The sequence below is a fragment of the Bombina bombina genome, chromosome 4, assembly GCF_027579735.1.
Source record: "Bombina bombina isolate aBomBom1 chromosome 4, aBomBom1.pri, whole genome shotgun sequence".
Classification (NCBI taxonomy): Eukaryota; Metazoa; Chordata; class Amphibia; order Anura; family Bombinatoridae; genus Bombina; species Bombina bombina.
In genome coordinates, this window is record NC_069502.1 from 989,231,364 (window position 1) to 989,256,324 (window position 24,961).

Genomic DNA, 24,961 nt, shown 5'->3' on the forward strand with positions numbered 1-24,961 from the left:
TAAGGTAAGAAAAAATGATTGATTCAAATGCATTATCCCAAATATGAAACTGACTGTCTGAAAAAAAGGAATGTTGAACATCCTGAGTCAAGGCAAATAAATGTTTGAATACATATATTTAGAACTTTATAAAAAAGTGCCCAACCATAGCTTAGAGTGTCACAGAAAATAAGATTTACTTACCCCAGGACACTCATCTACATGTTTGTAGAAAGCCAAACCAGTACTGAAACGAGAATCAGCAGAGGTAATGGTATATATAAGAGTATATCGTCGATCTGAAAAGGGAGGTAAGAGATGAATCTCCACGACCGATAACAGAGAACCTATGAAATAGACCCCGTAGAAGGAGATCACTGCATTCAATAGGCAATACTCTCTTCACATCCCTCTGACATTCACTGCACGCTGAGAGGAAAACCGGGCTCCAACTTGCTGCGGAGCGCATATCAACGTAGAATCTAGCACAAACTTACTTCACCACCTCCATCGGAGGCAAAGTTTGTAAAACTGATTTGTGGGTGTGGTGAGGGGTGTATTTATAGGCATTTTAAGGTTTGGGAAACTTTGCCCCTCCTGGTGGGAGTGTATGTCCCATACGTCACTAGCTCATGGACTCTTGCTAATTACATGAAAGAAATATTAATTTTTTGGATTATATATATATTTGTCTTCTCATGATTTATAAATAAAGGGATAAACTTTAATCAACTTTATGGGGCACAAAGTCAGATTCAAATGTAAAGGGACACTGAACCCAAATGATTTCTTTCATGATTCCGATAGAGCATCAATTTTTTTTTTATTAACTTTCTAATTTACTCCTATTATCAAATTTTCTGTGTTCTCTTGGGGGTCAATGTATTAATGTGCGAGGGGAAATGATACGATGTAGCATATCATGTCCGCCACACATCGATAAATGCCGACAGCTGCTTCATAACTTTTCCAGCGAGCCTCAGGGGCATGAAGCTCCATATGGAGCTTGATAAATGAACCCCTTGGTAACTATCTTTATTTGAAAAAGAATGAATGTAAGCCTATGAGCCAGCCCATCCTTGCGTCAGTACCTGGGTAGTGCTTGATGATTGTTGGCTAAATGTTGCCACTAATCAGCAATCGCTATCCAAGATGCTGAACCAAAAATTGTTCCATTTCGTAAGCTTTACAATTACATTCCTTCTTTTTCAAATCAAGCTCCAAGGAGACTGAAGAAAAAAAAATAATAGTAGTAAATGTAAAATTTTATTAAAATTGCATGCTCTACCTGAATCGTGAAAGAAAAAATGTGTTTTCAGTGTGCCTTTAAATATTAATTTATAAAAAAAATTTATACTTATCAATTTATTATCAAATTCACTTTGAGCAGCGCCGTCCTCATGCTTTTTTTGCGCAGTTTCCTCTACTCTCCACTGCACATTCAGTGTTGGCTGTAATATTTTTTAAGTCCAGGTATGTTTTTCTCATTCTGCAGTCAGTCTCACTCTCTAGTATGCGCATGACTGCATCAGCCAAACATACCTGTCCTTATAATATAAATATCTTATTGTTAAAGGAGCACTCATGCAGTTTAATAAATAACATAATTAAGAAGTAGCTAATAAAAAATAAAAAAAAATAAAAAAAATAAAAATGCAATTCTAACACTTCATTAAAATGTATATAATTATTTTTATACCAATTTTTTGTTTATGGTCCCCTGTATATGTGACAGATATCATCCAATCACAGACTATGGGGCATATGTATCAAGCTCCGGATGGAGCTTGATGCCCCGTGTTTTTGGCGAGCCTGCAGGCTCGCCAGAAACAGCAGTTATGAAACAGCAGTTATGAAGCAGCAGTCACAAAGACCACTGCTCCATAACCTGTCCGCCTGCTCTGAGCAGGCGTACACACATCGCAACAATACATCCCAATCTAGTACGATCGGGTTGATTGACACCCCCTGCAGCCTATTAGCCGCGAGTCTGCAGGGGGCGGCGTTGCACCAGCAGCTCTTGTGAGCTGCTTGTGCAATGCTGAATACGGCGAGTGTATTGCTCGCCGTATTCAGCGAGGTCTGTCGGACCTGATCCGCACTGTCGGATCAGGTCCGCCAGACCTTGATAAATATGCCCCTATATGCATACCCTGTGAGCTTCTGCACATGCTCAGGAAGTTATGACATAAAAAGTAAATTTATATAAATGAAGTACATTTTTAAATGTATATACTTAAAAGGACATGAACCAATATGTTTCTTCCACGATTCATATAGATAATTCAATTTTAATTAAATAACTTTCAAAATAACATATTATTTCATTATCTTCCTTCTCTTGTTATCATTTGTTGAAATGTTTTTCTAGGCAAGCTTTGGAGCAGCAGAAAAGCTATTTTCTCGCTGTTGATTGGTGGCTGCATATACATATATTTCAATTTTGATTGGCTCACCCAGGTGTTTTCTTAGGCCTAGATTTAGAGTTGGGCGGTAGCCGTGAAAACCAGCGTTAGAGGCTCCTAACGCTGGTTTTGGGCTACCGCCGGTATTTGGAGTCAGTCAGGAAAGGGTCTAACGCTCACTTTCCAGCCGCGACTTTTCCATACCGCAGATCCCCTTACGTCATTTGCGTATCCTATCTTTTCAATGGGATCTTTCTATCTCCGGTATTTAGAGTCGTCGCTGAAGTGAGCGTTAGAAATCTAACGACAAAACTCCAGCCGCAGAAAAAAGTCAGTAGTTAAGAGCTTTCTGGGCTAACGCCGGTTTATAAAGCTCTTAACTACTGTGCTCTAAAGTACACTAACACCCATAAACTACTTATGTACAACTAAACCGAGGTCCCCCCACATCGCCGCCACTCGATTTAATTTTTTAACCCCTAATCTGCCGACCACCACCTACGTTATACTTATGTACCCCTAATCTGCTGCCCCTAACACCGCCGACCCCTATATTATATTTATTAACCCCTAACCTGCCCCCCACAACGTCGCCGCCAGCTACCTACAATAATTAACCCCTAATCTGCTGACCGCAAAGCGCCGCCACCTACGTTATCCTTATGTACCCCTAATCTGCTGCCCCTAACACCGTCGACCACTATATTATATTTATTAACCCCTAACCTGCCCCCCACAACGTCGCCGCCAGCTACCTACAATAATTAACCCCAAATCTGCCGACCGCAAAGCGCCGCCACCTACGTTATCCTTATGTACCCCTAATCTGCTGCCCCTAACACCGCCGACCCCTATATTATATTTATTAACCCCTAATCTGCCCTCCCTAACATCGCCGACACCTAACTTCAATTATTAACCCCTAATCTGCCGACCGAATCTCGCCGCTACTGTAATAAATGGATTAACCACTAAAGCTAAGTCTAACCCTAACACTAACACCCCCCTAAGTTAAATATAATTTAAATCTAACTAAATAAATTAACTCTTATTAAATAAATTATTCCTATTTAAAGCTAAATACTTACCTGTAAAATAAACCCTAATATAGCTACAATATAAATTATAATTATATTACAGCTATTTTAGGATTTATATTTATTTTACAGGTAACTTTGTATTTATTTTAACCAGGTACAATAGCTATTAAATAGTTAAGAACTATTTAATAGCTAAAATAGTTAAAATAATTACAAAATTACCTGTAAAATAAATCCTAACCTAAGTTACAATTAAACCTAACACTACACTATCAATAAATTAATTAAATAAAATACCTACAATTACCTACAATTAAACCTAACACTACACCATCAATAAATTAATTAAATACAATATCTACAAATAAATACAATGAAATAAACTAACTAAAGTACAAAAAATAAAAAAGAACTAAGTTACAAAAAATAAAAAAATATTTACAAACATTAGAAAAATATTACAACAATTTTAAACTAATTACACCTACTCTAAGCCCCCTAATAAAATAACAAAGACCCCAAAAATAAAAAAATGCCCTACCCTATTCTAAATTAAAAAAGTTCAAAGCTCTTTTACCTTACCAGCCCTTAAAAGGACCTTTTGTGGGGCATGCCCCAAAGAATTCAGCTCTTTTGCCTGTAAAAAAAAACATACAATACCCCCCCCCAACATTACAACTCACCACCCACATACCCCTAATCTAACCCAAACCCCCCTTAAATAAACCTAACACTACCCCCCTGAAGATCTTCCTACCTTATCTTCACCTCGCCGGGTAATCACACCGATCCGTCCTGGCTCCAAAATCTTCATCCAAGCCCAAGGGGGGGCTGGCGATCCATAATCCGGCGGCTGAAGAGGTCCAGAAGAGGCTCCAAAGTCTTCATCCTATCCGGGAAGAAGAGGCGATCCAGACCGGCCACCATCTTGATCCAAGCGGCATCTTCTATCTTCATCCGATGAGGAACGGCTCCATCGTGAAGACCTCCACCGGGGACCCATCTTCTTCCGACGACTTCCCGACGAATGACGGTTCCTTTAAGGGACGTCATCCAAGATGGCGTCCCTCGAATTCCGATTAACTGATAGGATTCTATCAGCCAATCGGAATTAAGGTAGGAAAATTCTGATTGGCTGATGGAATCAGCCAATCAGAATCAAGTTCAATCCGATTGGCTGATCCAATCAGCCAATCAGATTGAGCTCGCATTCTATTGGCTGCTCGGAACAGCCAATAGAATGCGAGCTCAATCTGATTGGCTGATTGAATCAGCCAATCGGATTGAACTTGATTCTGATTGGCTGATTCCATCAGCCAATCAGAATTTTCCTACCTTAATTGCGATTGGCTGATAGAATCCTATCAGCCAATCGGAATTCGAGGGACGCCATCTTGGATGATGTCCCTTAAAGGAACCGTTATTCATCGGGAAGTCGTCGGAAGAAGAAGATGGGTCCGCTGTGGAGGTCTTCACGATGGAGCCGTTCCTCATCGGATGAAGATAGAAGTGCCGCTTGGATCAAGATGGTTGCCGGTCTGGATCGCCTCTTCTTCCCGGATAGGATGAAGACTTTGGAGCCTCTTCTGGACCTCTTTAGCCGCCGGATTATGGATCGCCACCCCCCCCCTTGGGCTTGGATGAAGATAAGGTAGGAAGATCTTCAGGGGTGTAGTGTTAGGTTTATTTAAGGGGGGTTTGGGTTAGATTAGGGGTATGTGGGTGGTGGGTTGTAATGTTGGGGGGGTATTGTATGTTTTTTTTTACAGGCAAAAGAGCTGAATTCTTTGGGGCATGACCCACAAAAGGTACTTTTAAGGGCTGGTAAGGTAAAAGAGCTTTGAACTTTTTTAATTTAGAATAGGGTAGGGCATTTTTTTATTTTGGGGGTCTTTGTTATTTTATTAGGGGGCTTAGAGTAGGTGTAATTAGTTTAAAATTGTTGTAATATTTTTCTAATGTTTGTAAATATTTTTTTATTTTTTGTAACTTAGTTCTTTTTTATTTTTTGTACTTTAGTTAGTTTATTTCATTGTATTTATTTGTAGATATTGTATTTAATTAATTTATTGATAGTGTAGTGTTAGGTTTAATTGTAGGTAATTGTAGGTATTTTATTTAATTAATTTATTGATAGTGTAGTGTTAGGTTTAATTGTAACTTAGGTTAGGATTTATTTTACAGGTAATTTTGTAATTATTTTAACTATTTTAGCTATTAAATAGTTCTTAACTATTTAATAGCTATTGTACCTGATTAAAATAAATACAAAGTTACCTGTAAAATAAATATAAATCCTAAAATATCTATAATATAATTATAATTTATATTGTAGCTATATTAAGGTTTATTTTACAGGTAAGTATTTAGCTTTAAATAGGAATAATTTATTTAATAAGAGTTAATTTATTTCGTTAGAATTAAATTATATTTAATTTAGGGGGGTGTTAGTGTTAGGGTTAGACTTAGCTTTAGGGGTTAATCCATTTATTACAGTAGCGGCGAGATTCGGTCGGCAGATTAGGGGTTAATAATTGAAGTTAGGTGTCGGCGATGTTAGGGAGGGCAGATTAGGGGTTAATACTATTTATTATAGGGTTATTGAGGCGGGAGTGAGGCGGATTAGGGGTTAATAACTTTATTATAGTAGCGGTGCGGTCTGCTCGGCAGATTAGGGGTTAATAAGTGTAGGCAGGTGGAGGCGACGTTGAGGGGGGCAGATTAGGGGTTAATAAATATAATATAGGGGTCGGCGGTGTTAGGGGCAGCAGATTAGGGGTACATAGCTATAATGTAGGTGGCGGTGGTGTACAGAGCGGCAGATTAGGGGTTAATAATAATATGCAGGAGTCAGCGATAGCGGGGGCGGCAGAATAGGGGTTAATAAGTGTAAGGTTAGGGGTGTTTAGACTCGGGGTACATGTTAGAGTGTTAGGTGCAGACGTAGAAAGTGTTTCCCCATAGAAAACAATGGGGCTGCGTTAGGAGCTGAACGCGGCTTTTTTGCAGGTGTTAGGTTTTTTTTTCAGCTCAAACTGTCCCATTGTTTTCTATGGGGATATCGTGCACAAGCACGTTTTTGAAGCTGGCCGCGTCCGTAAGCATCGCTGGTATCTAGAGTTACAGTGGCGTTAAATTATGCTCTACGCTCACTTTTTGGAGCCTAACGCACTGAAAACCCAGCCATTCTGTGAACTCTAAATACCAGCTGTATTTAAAAGGTGCGTGGGAAAAAAAGCATGCGTAGCTAACGCACCCCTTTGGCCGCAGAACTCTAAATCTAGGCGTTAGAAACCATTTGTGCATTGCTGCTCCTTCAATAAATGATACCAAGAGAATGAAATAAATTAGAAAATAGAAGTAAATTCGAAATTTTTTGAAAATTATATCCTCCATCTGAATCATGAAAAATATTTGGTTTTCTTTTCATGTCCCTTTACATTTCCAATTATCTGATCTATCTGATTCAGAATCATAAAACTTTATTTTGACTTTATAGTCCATTTCAATGTATAGCAGATAAGCAAACACTGTACTAACTTTAAAAAAAAAAAACATATTTGTTTGTTACATACCTAAATTTTACATGCATATAAAACAACAATTATAACCTGTGAATTTATATATATATATATATATATATATATATATATATATATATATATATATATATATATATATATATATATTTCTATTAATCTATCTCTATAATATAACTTTTGAAAACTCTAAAAATCCGGGGTAAAGGTCAGGCACTGTCAGTCATTTCCAATAGCTCCGCTGGTATTCTTTTGATGTATCAGATGCAAAATGTAAGAAATCCTTATTTTCAAATAAAGTCATTATAGTTTTTCAATGTTTTTTTTTTTATTATTTTCTAGCCAAAAATATGTTTTTATTTGATTTATAGGTATTATGATTGCAGGGCGATGGTCAAAAGGAAAATGGCAATTATGCACTCCACATCAAAGAGTGTGCGTTTCAACAGTTGGGAGAAGGAGGTGCGGGACAAACTTCTTCCAGAGGCTGTTGTCACTGGTGTCCGTAGCTCAAGTAGGAGAGACAAATCTGTCAGGCAAAAGAGAGCTGGTGAGTAAAATTAAATATACGATTACTTTGATTACTTTGCATGGGTGTGGAAATAAAAAAATAAATACAAGGGAATAAAGTGGAAGACAAGACAATCGATTTATCCTTTAGGTATTACAATTTACTATTCTAGATTTTTTTTTTTTAAAAACAAATAAAGAAAGACCCAGATCTGTAAGGCAAAAATCATGTATGACAGGAGTTGCATTCTAGGCAGCATACATAGTTACATACACATATGTCATAACTCAACTTCCATCATCCACATACATTTCTTGTGTATGTGAATTGTGTATGTGAAATAAAGAAAGACCCATATCTGTAAGGCAAAAATCATGTATGACGGGAGTTGCATTCTAGGCAGCATACATAGTTACATACACATATGTCATAACTCAACTTCCATCATCCACATACATTTCTTGTGTATGTGAATTGTGTATGTGAAAGATGGAATATGAATGCATCTGACATAGTTGTATATGACAGAATCAAAATCACACTTTATATAAGGCCGGTGAGGTAGCTCAATTGGCAAAATGCCTTGACTACAAAAGCCTGTTCAAAGATACAAAGTTTCATATCCCAGCAGGGCCAACTCAGCCCTTAATCCTTCTGGTGTCGCTCAAATGAGTACCATTAAATTTATTAATAATAACAACTATAACTATTCACCTGCCGATTTGGTTAATTTTGAGAGCGAGCGCTGAAAATGCGCTTCAAGAGTTTGAGTCCCACTGTGAGAAAGGCGCTATATAAATACTAGTTATTATATATATATCATCCTTCTACCTCACCATGGCCCTTCTTTTGTGTTCCCCTCACTCCCCTATGCCCCTTCATTTGTTGTTCCCCTATATCCTCATGACACCTTTCTTCTCTTTCCCTCCCAAGGCCCTTTTTTTGTCTTTCCCTGCCTCACCAATACCTGAATTTTAGACGCTGTGGCCTTTGCATCCTTTTTTCTGTTTTTGTTCACCAAAAATACTCTGCAGGGCGATCAGCCCCAAGCACGTCTCAGCCTAGTTCTGGTAAGTACCTAAATAAGGAATACAAACATAGGTTTTAGAAAAAAAAAATGGATTAAAGATTAGATTTTTACTCCCAGAGTATTACATTCAAATAGTACCCTGTCCAAGTTCCCTAGCCCTGTTACCTTTTTCTTGGCAAGTTTCCATGATCAAGTGTTGTGCTTAAAGATATAATGAACCAAACATTTTTCTTTAATGATTTCATACTAGAATCTGCTAGAACAGCAAATTAATCTACTCAATTATTTGATACTCAATTTTTCTTTGTTCTATTATTATCTTTATTTTACAAACCAATAATGTAAGCATGGTCCCCGGGTATTTTTTTTCTTTCAAAACCATGCATAGCGGCATAGTGCTTGCTTACATTCTTGATTTTTAAAATAACAATAAGAAGACAACAAAACAAATGTTATGATAGGACTATAAATGTATAAAGCTGCTTTATATTTCCTGCTCTTTCAAAATATTGAAAGTCAAATATTTGTTTTATTATCCATTGTATCACGATTTTCATCTACTGAATATAAGCAGCCTGATAATGATTCTGCCGTCCATCCACTTGTTGCGACTATCAGCTGACCATTCTCAGCCAAATGTATGGCACACTATTCACCTTTTCATTCAATTATTTTTTTTTGCTATGCTTTACCATTTAAAAAAAAATAATAATTTAGCATTCAAAATAAATATTGATGTCTTCACACAAACTTATTATCTATAATTTAGTATACCTTGGCTTGTGCTGATTTTATTCTATTTTTAACAGTAACTCTGATCACACCAGTAGCAGCCTCTGGAAGTAGAGAGATGTCCACTACTCCTCCACGTAAGTTATAACAAACTGAAAATATAAACAAACAGGACAGGCAATAATTATCTGGACATTTTATTTAATAAAGCCTTTACTATAGCAAAAAACATCAGCTACAAATTATTTATTACACAATATTTCTAAAAAAAATTAGTTAATTGAATATAACTTTTAATTAGATTTGACAAAGAAATAAAATGTACATCCTGGATATTAAAATATATTTGAGCGAATAATGTATAATAAAAGTTTGTGGATAGTCTGTTGCTGTCTTTTTCTTAGATATTATGAAAGAAAACTTTTAGCGAGAGTCTTTCTATGTCTGTACAACATGTCCACAAATACATTGGTTTGCATACAACAAAATAATAACATTTGATTACTGTTTCATCTATTTCAGAACTACGAGGCATGTCTGCAGGTGGAAGCCATACCAGTCAACTGCATTCACCAGTCATTACTGTAGAGGAAAGTGATGGAGTAAATATTGAACAAACATGCTTCTCACCATCATCATCTGTGAGCGTTGTCCAACCATCAAGAAAACATCATGCCCCCATTGTGGATGAGCAGACAGCGCAGAATCAACCACCTCAACTGGAACAAGACAAACCAACAGAACCGGAAACACAAAAGCGGTATAGCCGGATGGAGGAATTACTTCTTGAAAATTTACTAGCAACAAAAAATTTGACAAAAGCGGTTGAAAATATGAGAAAGGATTTACATCGACACATAGACAGGGCATTAGCCCGTGTCAACAAAGAACAGCGCCAGGCAATAGATCACATGCATGAATCCATTTTGGATGCAATTTATCTACAACATCAACACAATGTCCCATCACATGAAACATAGATTGAAGTTTAATATAATACTTAATTTTATGTCTCACAATTACTAGCTCTAATACTTATTATTTTACAGAGGTTTCAATTGAAAGTTAAATTAAAACCTTCTTTAGACACATATGAGCAGCACTCCATGCCGGTTTTATAAAAATTATTTTGAAGTACACGTATTGATAATACTTACCCGTAAACTGCTTGTAGCATCCTCTTTTTTAAGGTCTGTCTCCTTCTCCCTCAAAGTCAAGTCTACAGTTTTTCTTTAGTATTCTCTGAAAAACATGAGAAAGAAACAGAGAATATTTTATTAATAAATGGAAATAAATGATGGAATGTGGATTAAGTGGTAAATTTAAAAGTCACTCACTTGTTTGTGCCTCTGTGCAAAGCATTAATATTATTGTATTTTTTTTCTTCTTATGAGGAGCGGACTTCCAGAATGACAACACTGTCCTAGAGATTAACTGCAGCAGGCTGATTGTTAAATCTATATTTGTTTGTAGCACTAATATTTGATCTTAGTGCCCAAAAATATTATTCATAGTTGTAATTCAAAGTTTTTTTTTATTAAAAATTAAGACAATAATTTTGGATAACAGTCTCCAAAACTCCCCCTAACTAATAAAAAAAATTGTGGCTTAACTGTAACTGTAACTAATGTGTGATAATGCTTACAACAGAAACTTTTTGTGTATCGTGTAAATATGTGTTTACAATTGTAAAATTATAATTAAGGTGCACTTTTTAATTATAAACGATTGAAAAAAAAATGTATACACTAATACAAATACTTGAGCAAGCTTGTTTAGGCTAAATCAAGATATCAAAAAAAAAATAATAACAAAAATTATAAAGAAAGTCATTACAAAGTGGAAATTGTAATAAAATCAACCATCACACCCTTGGGAAGTAAAATAGCAGTGAAATAGAAAGGACTTTTTCCGGTGGTCATTCAATGACAAATCATCACATAACATTTCAATGTTTATTATGAAATATTTAAGGTTGAAGGTCACATGACGTTACCTTCAAATTACTAATATAAATCAAAATATTGGTATTTTTTGGCCTTATCTTTTAAGTTTAAATTATTTGGAATTTGTTTTACATTTTTGGATGGATACCCTGCTGTAGTGGGAATAATATATTATGTCTCAAAGAGGGGTAGAAAATATTGAATTTGGGAAGTTACTTGATTGATGACCTCTAGCTAACTACAAAATATCATCAAAATAAGAGATCTTTTGGTTTAGGAGCCAATATGATTTGTCATGTAATGACAACCAGCAAAGCCGGATTAGCCTAACAGGATACCAGGAAATTTCATGGTGGGCGGCAGCAGCTATGCCTAGAAAAGCCAGAATTTAAAGTGGTGAGAAATGGATGTAACTGGGCTTTACAGTACATATAACAAGAATATGGGGGGGGAAATTAATTAAAAAATAATATACTATAATTCTGAAACTAAATATTGGGGGAAAGAAGTATCCCAGTAATATCACCTTTGAGAAAAATTGAATGTGTGCATTATACTGAGTGAACGGAAAATAGGGCTGTTCTCCAAATTTTCCAGGGATGATTTTAATTCCCAGTCCAGTACTGACTGGCACACTGCACAAGTGGGTCAGCAGGAGATTATATCAAATTTTTAATCAGAATCAAAGCTGAGAGCTGGGTAACCCAGCTTTGGTAGATTTATTTTTAAAAATGTCATCTGCTCCAGGAGCTGGGGGGACAACTATGAACGATGAGGTGAAAGTGTATTTCCTGTGATTGAAATTACACGTTCACTGTGGACGGTGGTTGGGGGACAGGAAACTAGCTCTTGGGCTACCACAGACAGGACAGGCCACAAAAACCTCTTTTCATCCCAAAATGTCAAGGGATCTGTACTGGGGGGCAGGGGAGCTTGAGAAAGATAAAGCTTAACCATGTCGGCAGCATTGCTCTCTTTCATCGGGGGCTCTCTAATGTCTCCAACCAATGTACCCAGTGTATCAGCCCAAAAAGTAGCTGCTGTGGTGGGATGAGGACAAGCAGCAGTGCTAGGGCTTTTGGTTTTAGGTGACAGAGTATCACTATCAGACTCTGTCATCTCTCCATCTGCCTCTACAGGTGACTTTTTTTTGTCTATCACGCACCCTCTGTATCAATTTGTCCCTCCATGAGGTCAAGCTATTTGTACGGAGTGCTATCTTTCCCTTTACTCTAGGATCAAAAAGTGTGGCTAGCATGTAGTGAGGGCTAATGTCGATGCACTCTTTTACGCGCCGAGTCAGTTGCTCCTTCAACCTCCTTATAAGGGCAGCAACATCATCATGAAGATTACCACCAGGCAATACTTCCCTATTAGTAAGGAAATTATCTAATAGGTTCGAGAGGTGAGTGAAGAGGGGAATGACTTGTGCCAGGCTAGCGTTCTCTTGGCTTAAATTTTCTGTCACCGCCCGAAAAGGTGTGAGGACTGCCACTAACTGTTCAATCATGGCCCAGTCATCCCTGCCCAGTGGTCTGTCAATGCCAATGGAATGTTTGTATGCCATTGCATGGATTGCCTTTTGCTGTTCTAATATACGCTCCTGCATAGCCAATGTGGAGTTGCATCTAATACTCACATCTTATTTGAGCTGGTGCTCTGCAAGGCCAAAATTTCTCTGTTCCTGCCTAAGGAGATGGCTATCTTTGACACTATGATGGAAGTGTCCAGCTATTTTTCGGCAACACTCAAAAAGTGTTGCCAACCTTCTGGTGTCGTGATCGAGGGCAGCCTTAACACCCAGATGCAGTACATGCGCCGAACAACGTATACCCACAAACCCGCACTCCCGTAGCGCATTTGTGCCTTTTTCCCTGCCTGCTCTCCTAGCCACTAAGCCACCATATTATTCAGTGCATGTAGGATGTTCTGTGAGGTGTGCTGATGATCCATCACCTCAGCATGCAGGAGAAAGGAGCGGTATCCCTTGGCTACTGCACTAGTCACTGAGTCTGAGGTTTTTGAGCCTGAACTTTTGGGTGATATAACTGGTGGTGACACATTTGGCAGCCACCAATGTGCAGTCAAATACAGGAAGGCATGTTGGCCACTAGGAGCACTCCATAGGTCAGTGGTGAAGTGCACTGACTGTCCAGCAGCCTTTCCCAGCTCCTCCTTCAAAACAACAACGCATGACCGGTAAAGTGAGGGAATTACAGATTTACTAAATGTGGTACGAGCAGGAACTTTATAATGGGGTGCAACTGCCTCCATAAGTTGTTTAAAGGGGTCCCCTTCCACCATATTAAAAGGAGCTCCTCCAACCGCTATGAGCTGGGCATTGAGGCTTTTAATTTTTTGCACCTGCTGTCTTGACATCCGACTGAAATGAAATACACCAAATTGCTCCATTGTGGGCTGGGTGGATTTCATGTGATGTTGGCTGACACTGATAGCAGCTGCACCAGAAGAGGCATGATCACCCTGCCCCTTGTGATTCCTACTGGTGGCGACTGTGACACTGCTAGTAGTAGTTCCCCTAGTAGTGTTGGCTGGAGCAGAGACACCACTTTCTTCCCTTAACACCACTGGCTTGTGATGGGTGTGAATGTGTTGGTTCATTCCTGAATTGGTCAGATGCCCCAACACTCTACCCCGGCTGACTTACCTACCACACAATTTGCATTTGGCTTGGCGACCATCACCAATAGCCTCAAAATGCTCCCACACTTGTGCACGATGGATACCTTTGCCACTGTGCAGTGAAGAATCTTTTGTGACAGTTTCTTTGGACGCACATGCTGTAGCAACTTCTTTTATTTTTGTTATATCATGGCCTTCTCTCTGTGACGTAACAGGAGGAGGCCTAAACATTGAAGGGATGGTGGGAATGGAGGAGGTTAGTGGCCTACCAGTAGTGGCGGGTGCACTAACTACAATCTGGCTGGGAGACTCAACACAAGCTATTGGAGAGCTCGGTGACACTGGTGGTGACGATGTTGGAGACAGAGAGGAATACAAATCTATAGAATAAGGTGAATTATGGGCAGGGGAATAGTGAGTATGATCATTTGGTTCTAAATCATAAGATAACACTGATTCGTCCATGTAAGTAAACATGGATTTATCACTAGCGACATATGGTGGTGACTACTGGTGCCCTCTTCACTTATATCAATAGCAGATGGACTATCAGTAATGTTGGCACTGGCAGTAGCGGTGGTGGTGGCGGCAGTATCAGCATGAGAAATGTTTTCTTCCTCATACTCAAATACTTCACGTTTGGGCTGCTTAAATGAATGTTCACTGGAAAAAGCCTGCGTTGGTACTGTTTGGCTTCTACTGTAAAACATTTTAGTACTAGAACTGGACATAGCAGAGGTGGTGACACAACTGGCACTAGTGATTGTACATGTTTTTTTGGGGGTAAGATCCGGAAAATTAAGACGCCGCCGAAATGCGGACTGCTTCCTGGTCTCAGAGGAGGACCTATCAACCCTATTAGAGGATTGTGAACTTAAATATTTACTTACAGACCTTTGAAATTTAGAGGGTGGGCTCAGATGACTACTAGTACTACTGCTAGTGAATCTACGAGTGCTTTGACTACTGCTGCTAGCTCTGCTTGAACCCATAAACTTTACCTGAGGCACAGAAACAGGACAGGGCAGCAGTTCCTGCTGCTTCATTTGCCTCTCCTTTGTAGTATCAGGTCTCTTGTGATACCTAAATGATGTTTCATGTGTGGAGGGTGGATGACAAATGTCTGTGCCTGGCAATGAGGATGTGGATTCTGTGGAAGGATTTGACACATACAGTAGCGGTACACATGTGGTGGCACTGGTGGTTACTGTGTCACTGCTGCTGGTTGTTTGAGGAACATGAGGTGGGGGATGACTATCCATTAAAAATAATTAGGTAATTGTCTACTAATTATATATATTTAAAAAATAAAAATTGAAAAATTAAATAATGGAAATTATTACTATAGAATTATATAATTATTATCAATTATAAACAAAAATAATTGTTTTGATTTAATAATATTTTTTGGGTATAGATACTATAACACACAATCAATAAAAAAATATAGCTTTAGCCAATAATAGAGATTGGATAATGTGTCTTCTGATGATGCTGATGTGTTAAAAAAAAAAAAATCCTATGCTAAAGCACAAGTGTGAATGTAATGTAATATAGGTTTAAGACAGCACAGCAAGTAACTCTCTTAAACAAAAAAAAAATTTAATTAAATTTTGTTTGGATATCTATCTACAATGATGAATAGTATACTTACATACACACAAAAAAATAATAATTATATTTATCCTCAAAGAGTTAATAATAATATAGGGTGATGTCTGTGTCTTTTGCTGATGTGTTCAAAAATAAAAAAAAATCCTATCATCATTCACCAACCTGTGTGCCTCTTATCTAAGTTTAAGACAGCACAGCAGTAAGTAACTCTCTTAAACAAAACAAAAATTGGAGTGAGCTCAGCTCAGCTCATACAGATAGAACTCTAAAAAAAGTCACACAAGACAATCAATACAATAGTACACAATAATAATATTTTTTTTTAACTAACTACTAACTAGTACTCTAGTGAGAAGTTCAAAATAATAACAATTATTAATGCAAGAACTATAAGATAAAGAAATATATATTTGACTGTTGTAAAACGTTCTCCTCTCCCTTGAGTCACAATTTCAGCCAAAAATAATAATATAATAAGCAAAAATACGCAGACCAGTAAATCTCTAGGACACTGTGCCTTCTTCTCTTCTGTAACTGTTCAACTTCACAAGTTCAGGGATTGTCTCTTCTGCTGCAATGCTGACAGCCTGCAAGTCTGAATAAATGTTTGCCTTCTGCTTAACACAACAGCACAGATAAGCACAGCCCTTGAGGAAAAGCTATAGCACATTGCACTGCGTGTGACAGTAATCCAACCCACAAAATTAAAATAATATAATTATTGGACCAGAAAACTATCACTGTGACAGTAATCCAACCCCCAAAACAAAAGGAATGATCTGATTGGACAAGAAGATATATGACACTACACTCATTTTAATAAACGAATGAATTAGAATTGATTCGTTGTCACTCGCTAATATATATTATATTAGTAGTATACCATGCTAGTCCAAAAACTAAATCTTTTATCTGTTCATTTGTTCAATAAATAATTACATAATCATTCAGATCTCATTTTCTTCTATTTTGTGGTTCTTTGGATTTAATAATAAGATTTATTTGAAGAAATAATTTTAAAACTGCACCACGCGCACGTCCGAATGAAAACGAATATATCCGAACGATTTGAATATTTCGGAACAAATGCATTTGGATTAGTAGTCACGTCACGTGTAACTATTATTAAAATAAAATCGAACTGCGCCACACACATCCGAATGAAAACGAATACGTCCGAACGATTCTAATATTTCGGAACAAATGCATTCGGATTAGTATTCTTTCGGAAAGCATTTCATTCGGATATTCGGAACGGTCCGAAGCTCCGAATTCGACCAAATTCGTATGAATTCGAATTCGGAAACAAAACTAATCGCACATGTCTACTACATGGCAGGACATTGTGCTACCATCTAGTTCTCTAGCAAATGGATAACATTCTTGCAAAACTGCTGCCCTATAGTGCTCTAAACGCATGCACACTCCTAAGCTTATGTCCCTGCTTTTCAACAAATGATACCAAGAGAATGAAGAAATAATATAAGTAAATTAGAAACATGTTTACAATTAAATGCTCTATCTGAATCATGAAAGTACAAATTTGGGTTGCATGTCCCTCTAAGGACAATGATCAAAGGGTGGTGTCACTTTTCACTATATCAATTATATATATATATATATATATATATATATATATATTGCATAAATACACATTTTCGTTATTAGTTTAATCGTTTTTTTTCCGTTAGTTTTTTTAATGTCTTCATTATTAATAAATGTTATACTGTGCATTAACTGTAAATATTTTACATTCCACTGTTCTGCACATAGTAGAATATGTTCTAAGTGTGTATATATATACACACATATATATATATATATATACTCACACACATACATACACACATACAGAGAGAAGTGCACTCACAGGAACGAACAACTGGCTCAATACCATTGTTAGCCTGTTCTATGGAGATTTACCACCTGGGTGCAGCTTTTTAGCCCAGTAATGCTTTTCATAGAGTAGAACTTTCCTGTAGTATATCAGTCTGATCCCGCCTATTACGGTCAGTACAGCGCCGAAATACCAGGCAATTCCTCTCTGAACAAGGAACACAGCAACCCCAGACGATCGTTTCGACCTTCATTGGGCCTTGTCAGTGAGGTGTAACCATATTCCTCTAAGCACACTGAGGAAGGAAAAGGAATCCACGTCTGGTTGCCCCTTTTTCCCATAGGGAGACTAAATACATACAGAGAGAAGTGCACTCACAGGAACAAACAACTGGCTCAATACCATTATTAGCCTGTTCTATGGTGATTTACCACCTGGGGGCAGCTTTTTAGCCCAGTAATGCTTTTCACAGAGTAGAACTTTCCTGTAGTATATCAGTCTGATCCCGCCTAAATACCAGGCAATTCCACTTTGAACAAGGAACACAGCAACCCCAGACGATCGTTTCGGCCTTCATTGGGCCTCGTCAGTGAGGTGTAGCCATATTCCTCTAAGCACATTGAACAAGGAGTCCAAGTCTGGTTTTTCCCTTTTATATGTATATATATATATATATATATATATATATATATATATATATATATATATATATAAATATATATTGTACCAAAATACTATCAGATATATGTAGAACTATGTATTTATTAATAAATAGAACATATTCTGCTATGTGCAGAACATTGGAATGTGTGCAGATGAGTTTGGGTTAGCGCACGAGTCAGGTTTTTTAAAAAAAAAAATCTCCATTTACTTCTATTGAGAAAGAGGTTATCTTTTGCACGACAGTGTAATTGCACTAGAAGTAAGCTGTTTGCGTGTGTCGTGTTAGCGCGAGCACGATAACTTTTTACTTTCAACTCATAATACCAGTGCAAAACCGACGCGCGTTAACCATTTACTTCTAGCGCAATTAGTGCTATAGCGGAAGCAGTAAATACAGCTCCACTTGTAATCTGGCCCTAAATAGGCAAACCTTGGCGCAAACCTGGTTTCCATTGCAGCTCCTTTGAACTGTGAATAAAAATCATCAATAAAAAAGTTAGAAAAAAAAAAAATAATAATTGTGCTGAAGAATAAATCTAATCAAATATTTAATATATTGTTGTTGTATAGGAGGCATATAAATGTCAGAAGCTAGAAAAAGCCTAACCGCTTCAATAACCAATTCTTGAAAGATATTAGAAAATAGGGCACTTATAATATAAGTTAACCAAATCAAGTTTTCTCTCTCTTCTTATACCAGGCAATTTACTCAATCTGTAGTGAGCAGATCATTAATCCGTCCTGCTGTTGATACCTGCTACAATCATCATTCCTGGTTGTTTTAGGTAAGTGATAATAGTAAGGAATACTAGGTTGATTTGGAATCAAGTATTCTCCCTTTCTTAGTGATGTCAGTATATTTATGAAAATCTTAGTAGTGCTATCCAAATAATATCTCATTTTAGGGGCAGGGTTATAAACACAATACAAATTATAATTTTCCTTAAAAATAGAAACCCTAATCAACCATGCATCTACTAGACCATACAATTAATATAAATATCTGAATTCTTTTATTTAGTTAATATCCATAAACATATTGAAATATATTTGCAATAAAAGGAAATTAAATAATATTATATGCACTTGAAAACTATTTAAATATGTTATGCAAAGTTCATACACGCTTATCTTTAAAAACCAACCTTATTTACAAATCTTTTAAAATCCAAGCAGTACAATAGGATAATATATATATTCTGCTATTTAACTGTAATTTATCCTAATACAAAATTAACTGACAATATCAGAACTTGCATAGATGAGTTACTTAGCCAATCAGACACAGATTTAAACAATACCTAGGCTTATGACTACCAATTTAAAATACAATATACTTCACCAATTTTGAACCAATTCGTAGCGGTCTTTAGGTCATCTCAGAAGACAGATAAGTAATTTTTGCAATCAATGAGAAAGGCGTAGTCAGCTTGTTTAGAATGGTTTTAAAATGCCCAACAGCAGATCTCATCCAAAGCTAAAACAGCCTTCCTTTCCATTTCTCTTTTGCTTACTTATATATGTTTTCAATCACTGATGACATCATGTGGGTGGCACTACGGGAGCTGACCTTCCCATTGGTTACCTGGGAAGTCTAATCGGATTGGCCCTTGGAAATTTCATTTTTAACAGCCAGAAAGAACCTTCTGGCTGTAGTTCTCACAACATAACACCAGTTGGCAGCATTACAAACAGACAGCACAAAAACAATGCAGCATGACAATACATACAAATTAATTTAACCAACATTCTTAGCCAGTGAAATATTTCTTTAAACTATGTAATAACTGCCATAATTTCTTGTATTAATCTCTCCCAATATTAATTATAGGTGAAGCGGCATCAGATTAATTTCCTGATCGTTTTGATATGAAACGTCATGTTTTATATTATTAACATTGTATTATATTAAAGCAATTTAACACTGCTAATTATTAGCTTAAAATTCATTATAATTTTATCAGTATCCTGGCATTTCTATATAAATAACAGCTTATTTTTATATTTCCAATAGTTTTGTCTGCATTGTCTTCTCTACGATCCATCTGAAAAATAGAATATTCATGTTATATATATGCACTTCAAATATGGGATTATTAAAATGGCTATTTAATCTATACTAATTTTGAATTTATTTCCTATATGAATATCCCATGCAGCAATTATCTATTAATACAATGCGTTTATATTTATTATCATATAAAAGACCGTCACATATCCATTAAAAATATATATATTTTCTTATAATGCTGAAATGTAACTACAGTTGTTTTCAAATCATGTGCTTTCTCTATGTTATTCTAACCACAGACACATTGTCTGTGTCACGTGTATTCTGGTGTTATCAGCCACACAGCCTGAGTCACTTGACAGGCAGTTGTCAATTTTCAGCTCCTTTGAAGAATGTTTGCATCTCTCACATTTCTTCAGCGTGATCAGCATTTCCCTTGGAGGAAACCCATATATGGGCCTGTATCCTGTTCTCTGTCAAAATTACTTCCCCAACTTCCTCTAAGTGACTGTATTAAATTTGGCAGGCCAAATGTCTTAGAGTCATAAAACTCTGCATATAGTCAAATGAGCATGGTCACTGTGTTAGTTCCTTTTGGAAAATGTCTTTGTGCTCACACCGCAGGAGGTGGTGTTTCAAAGCTATGCTGATTTCCAATCCTGATAAACTTGTATTCACCCAGCTCCCATCTGGTAGGGGTTTTTGAGTTAAATCCTGACATCAGAATTTCTATTCTATAGCACATCTGATAAAATAGATGGCTTCATATATACACACATCCTTTTTATATTATTTCATTTACGTATATATATATATATATATATATATATATATATATATATATATATATATATATATATATATATATATATATATATTATGTCATTGACCTTTACCCTGACATAATTCCCCCTTTCAAATTCAAATATATGTAGGACACATGTGTTTGAATTGGATCAAAGTCAGTGGTACTCGGTGAGGATGTTGGCCATGTACAACATAGACAGTCTCTTATGTAGATAGTCTGTCAATTTTAAGCCTTCATGTTTATCAGTTAGGCATCTTTAAACTACAGTATGTCTTTAGTTCATTTGGGGATATGACACTTCATTCTCCCTCTATGCCTTGTAGTTGGGATCTGGGATGACATGCCCGCAATTGATTGATATGGACCCATTTATCTATGAAACCTTCATTTTTGGGGATTCTTATTTTATAGGCCACTGGAGATATTTTGCCATTAATGACAAAAGGACCTTTCCATGAGGGAAGGAATTTCTTCTCCCTAACCTGATCTCTTCCAAAGTTATAAAGATAAACTTTATCATTTATTTCATATTCCTTTTTGGACGTTTTGAGATCATAATAGGTTTTGGTGGCGGTTGCGGCTCTTTCTAAATTCCTTTGAGCAAATGCAAAGGCATGTTGCAGGTGTTTTCTTAGGTTCTCCACACATTGATGTGTATTGGCAGCGTTTATCAAGTTTTGGTCTGATGTACGGTACAGCCGATGCTGAGGTAGAACCATTCTTCTACCAGTCATCAGTTCAAAAGGTGACATCTTGGTAGCACTACTTGGAGTAGCTCTTAATGCCATTAAGACTAGAGGTAGTTTTACATCCCAGTCTTTACCCGTTTCACTCACAAACTTTTTGAGGATTTTAACAATGGACTGGTTGTAACGCTCTACACCACCACTTGAGGCAGCTCTATAAGCAATATGGAGTTTTCTTTTTACCCCTAGTATTTTCCACATTTTGGTCATCACTTCGCTAGTGAAGTGGGTCCCCCGATCTGATTCGATTCTTTGGGGCAAACCAAATCTGGAAAATACATGGTTGATGAGCAATGCCGCACATGTTTCAGCACTATTGTTATGTGCACTAATGCACTCTACCCATTTAGTGAACAGGCATGTCACGGTTAACATGTATTTGTTACCTCTTGATGATCTTGTTACTGGACCGATAAAGTCAATTTGTATATCTGACCATGGCATTACCATCCCCCTTTTCTGCAATGGTGCTCTATGCGTTGGTGCAGTGGGTTGGAACTGTGGGCAGATCAAACACCCTTGACAGTAGGTTTGAACATCTTTCAACATGTGTGGCCAAAAAGCATAATCACGTAATATTTCATACGTGAGTTTGGCACCACTATGACCAGATGTGGGAGCATCATGGGCATGTTGAAGCATTAGACCTCTGAACTTGGTGGGTATTACCCACTGCTGGATGCCAGTTTTGGAGGTTCTAATTAACAAACCATCCTGTAACTTGAATTGTGATCTAGATTTTATTAAGATTCTAAGATCTTCTTTGCCAATACAATCATCTTTTGAGATGGGGTTGTTTTCAGGATCTTCTATGTGTTTATAGAAGATGCCTACAATGGGGTCTTCTTTTTGACTAGTGATCAGGTCCTCACTAGGAGAATCCTGACTCCATTGTACCAAGTTAGGCTCACTCTGTTGTTTTGCCTGGTTTCTGGTAATGGCTTCTACCTGAATTGTACCCATTAAGTGGTCAATATTAAGGAGTTCTCCAGTTATGGCTCCTTGTTTGGCTAATGAGTCCGCAAGGTCATTGCCTTCCTTATCCGGACCTAGAACTCTGGAATGACCCTTGGTCTTTTTCCAGTGTATGGTTAAATCATTGGATACCACCAGATTATCAATCTCGCAGAACAACTTGCCATGCTTGACTGGTTTGTTATTGCTTTTCTGCATGCCATTTCTTTTCCAAGTTGGCAGGTATTCAACAAAACTGTCGCGCACATAATTTGAGTCAGTTATGATCACAAATTCATGAATACCATGTTCAATAGCCATTTCAATGGTTTTGAAAACAGCAGTTAGTTCTGCAACTTGACTGGATCTTGGTCCAATGTTGAAACCTATAGATATATTTGGGATTCCATTTGTCCCAGTTATACCAATGCCAGCGACTAATCTGCGCTCATTATCAATGGTGGCATGGTAAGAACAACCATCAACATATACCCAAGGTAATGTTTGACAATGGTCCTCATTGTACATTTTATATGGGGAAAGCAATTGTTCCTCCAGAAAATCATCTTCTGATAATTCTTCCCCAGGATCTCTAGCAGTACAGTCGTGGAGTTCAGCAAGCCCTTGTGCGACTGGATTCTTTTTATTCTGCTTGTAGCGAATTTCTAATGGCCAGCCTTGTAAGAAAAGAGTCCACGCTGTTATGCAGCTATTTGACAAATTCCCATCTCTTATTCTCTCACTTTGCAAATATAGCAAAGGCTGGTGGGCCGTTTCTACAATAATTTTCTCGCCCTGTATATAGCTGCGGAAATTTTGTAGAGCCCATACAGTAGATAAGAGGGCTTTTTCGCAATCGTTAAACTTTATTTCTACTGGGGATAGATTTTTGCTCGCATAAGCAATGGCTTTGTTCAAATTATCATGCTTTTGGTATAAAACAGCACTCATGCTTATATCTGTGTAACCTGGCTCTAAGAAGAAAGGTTTACCACCTTCAGGGTATGATAAGCAAGGTGCTTGAGTGAGTTTTCTCTTCAGCTCTCTGATGGCTGTCTCTTGAGACTCACTCCAGTGCCATTTCACATCTTTCTTTAGAAGAAGTAGTAGTGGTTTAGCTAATTCCGCATAATTATCAATGAATTTGTGAGAATAATTCGTCATACCCAGGAATGATCTCAATTCCTTTAAGTTAGTTGGGTTTTTAGAATTTATTATAGCTTCAACCTTTTTCTTCTGGGGATTTAATCCGTCAGAGGTAACTTCATGTCCCAAGAAGTTTACACGAGTGCGGCACCATTGAGCTTTTTGCAGGGATAATTTGACACCTGCCCTTTTAAGTTGGCTGAGGACGTGTTTAAGCTCTGCTATGTGTTTTTCAAAGTCTGTGCTTTTGATTAAAACATCATCAACATAAGATAAGGTCCCCCTTTCCAGTGCGTCAGGCATAGCCTTATGCATGAATACAGCAAATTCATGTCCAGAATTTATGTATCCAAATGGAAGTCTCTGGAATGCATACTGAACCTTTTGGAAAGAGAATGTTAGCTTATATTGGTCCTCTTCATGTACCTTTATGGTCCAATATCCCTGTGCACAATCAATGGCAGTGAATATTTTGGATCCCTGCATTTGTGCTAGGCACTGGTAAATGTATGGTACAGGCCAGCCAGACATGTATACTCATTTGTTTAGCTTCTTAAGTCAGCACACAAACGCCATTGTCCATTGGGCTTAAGGACACCTAGAATAGGATTATTATAAGAGCTGTGCACCTGTCTGATAATACCTCTTTCTTCCAGATTCCTTATGATCTCTGCAAGAGAATCATATGAGGCTAAGGGAAGTCTGTATTGTTTGACAAATACAGGTGGCGCATTAGGATCTGTTTGTATCCTTGCAATGTGCAAGTCTGTAGTACCACAGTCATAAGAATCCTTAGCGAAAATATCCTTGTACTCCATCAGGATTTCGCGCAGCTGTTGGCGTTCATCATCACTGGAACAGCCATTAGCTAAGGATATTTGCTCTTCGACTATTTGCTGAAATCCTGGAAAGATTTCAGGCTGTCCTATTTCATAGGCTTCTTCCAATCTAGAGGTGAGATCCCCTTGGTTATAGTTTACATTGCTCCCATGACTCTGGGTATTGGGGTAATCTTGCTGTTTGATTGGCTGATCAAACACTAGAGAGGCTTCTTCAATTTTACAGATGCCTTCCTCTGAGCTGAAGGGATAAATAGACTGAACATTAAATAGACCCTCTGGCATAGACGCAAAGGATTGTTCTATTAATTGTTCTTCAGTTAGGTATCCTTCAGGTATTAGCCCAATTACATTATTCTGGAATCCAAAAGTGTAATAACTTGATTCCAGTGCATTTCCTATGGTAGTTCCCTTGGATAATGTTATATCCTGTGGGGTCATGTTATGCACAACAATATGTATTGGAACAGTTCCAATATTCACCATAGGAGTGTAAGTCACTGTGACACCCAGATTTT

General features: G+C 37.3%; 1 long non-coding RNA gene across 1 annotated transcript; it reads right to left on the reverse strand.

The window, feature by feature from the left end:
• Nucleotides 1–7,300: 7,300 nt before the first annotated feature.
• Nucleotides 7,301–11,010, reverse strand: LOC128655740 (uncharacterized). The gene is made up of 5 exons (XR_008401893.1): nucleotides 10,394–11,010; nucleotides 9,867–10,033; nucleotides 9,279–9,388; nucleotides 8,442–8,552; nucleotides 7,301–7,492 (listed from the first exon to the last, which is right to left on the reverse strand). It is a non-coding gene; the product is annotated as an uncharacterized LOC128655740 (long non-coding RNA).
• Between the last annotated feature and the right edge of the window lie 13,951 nt (nucleotides 11,011–24,961).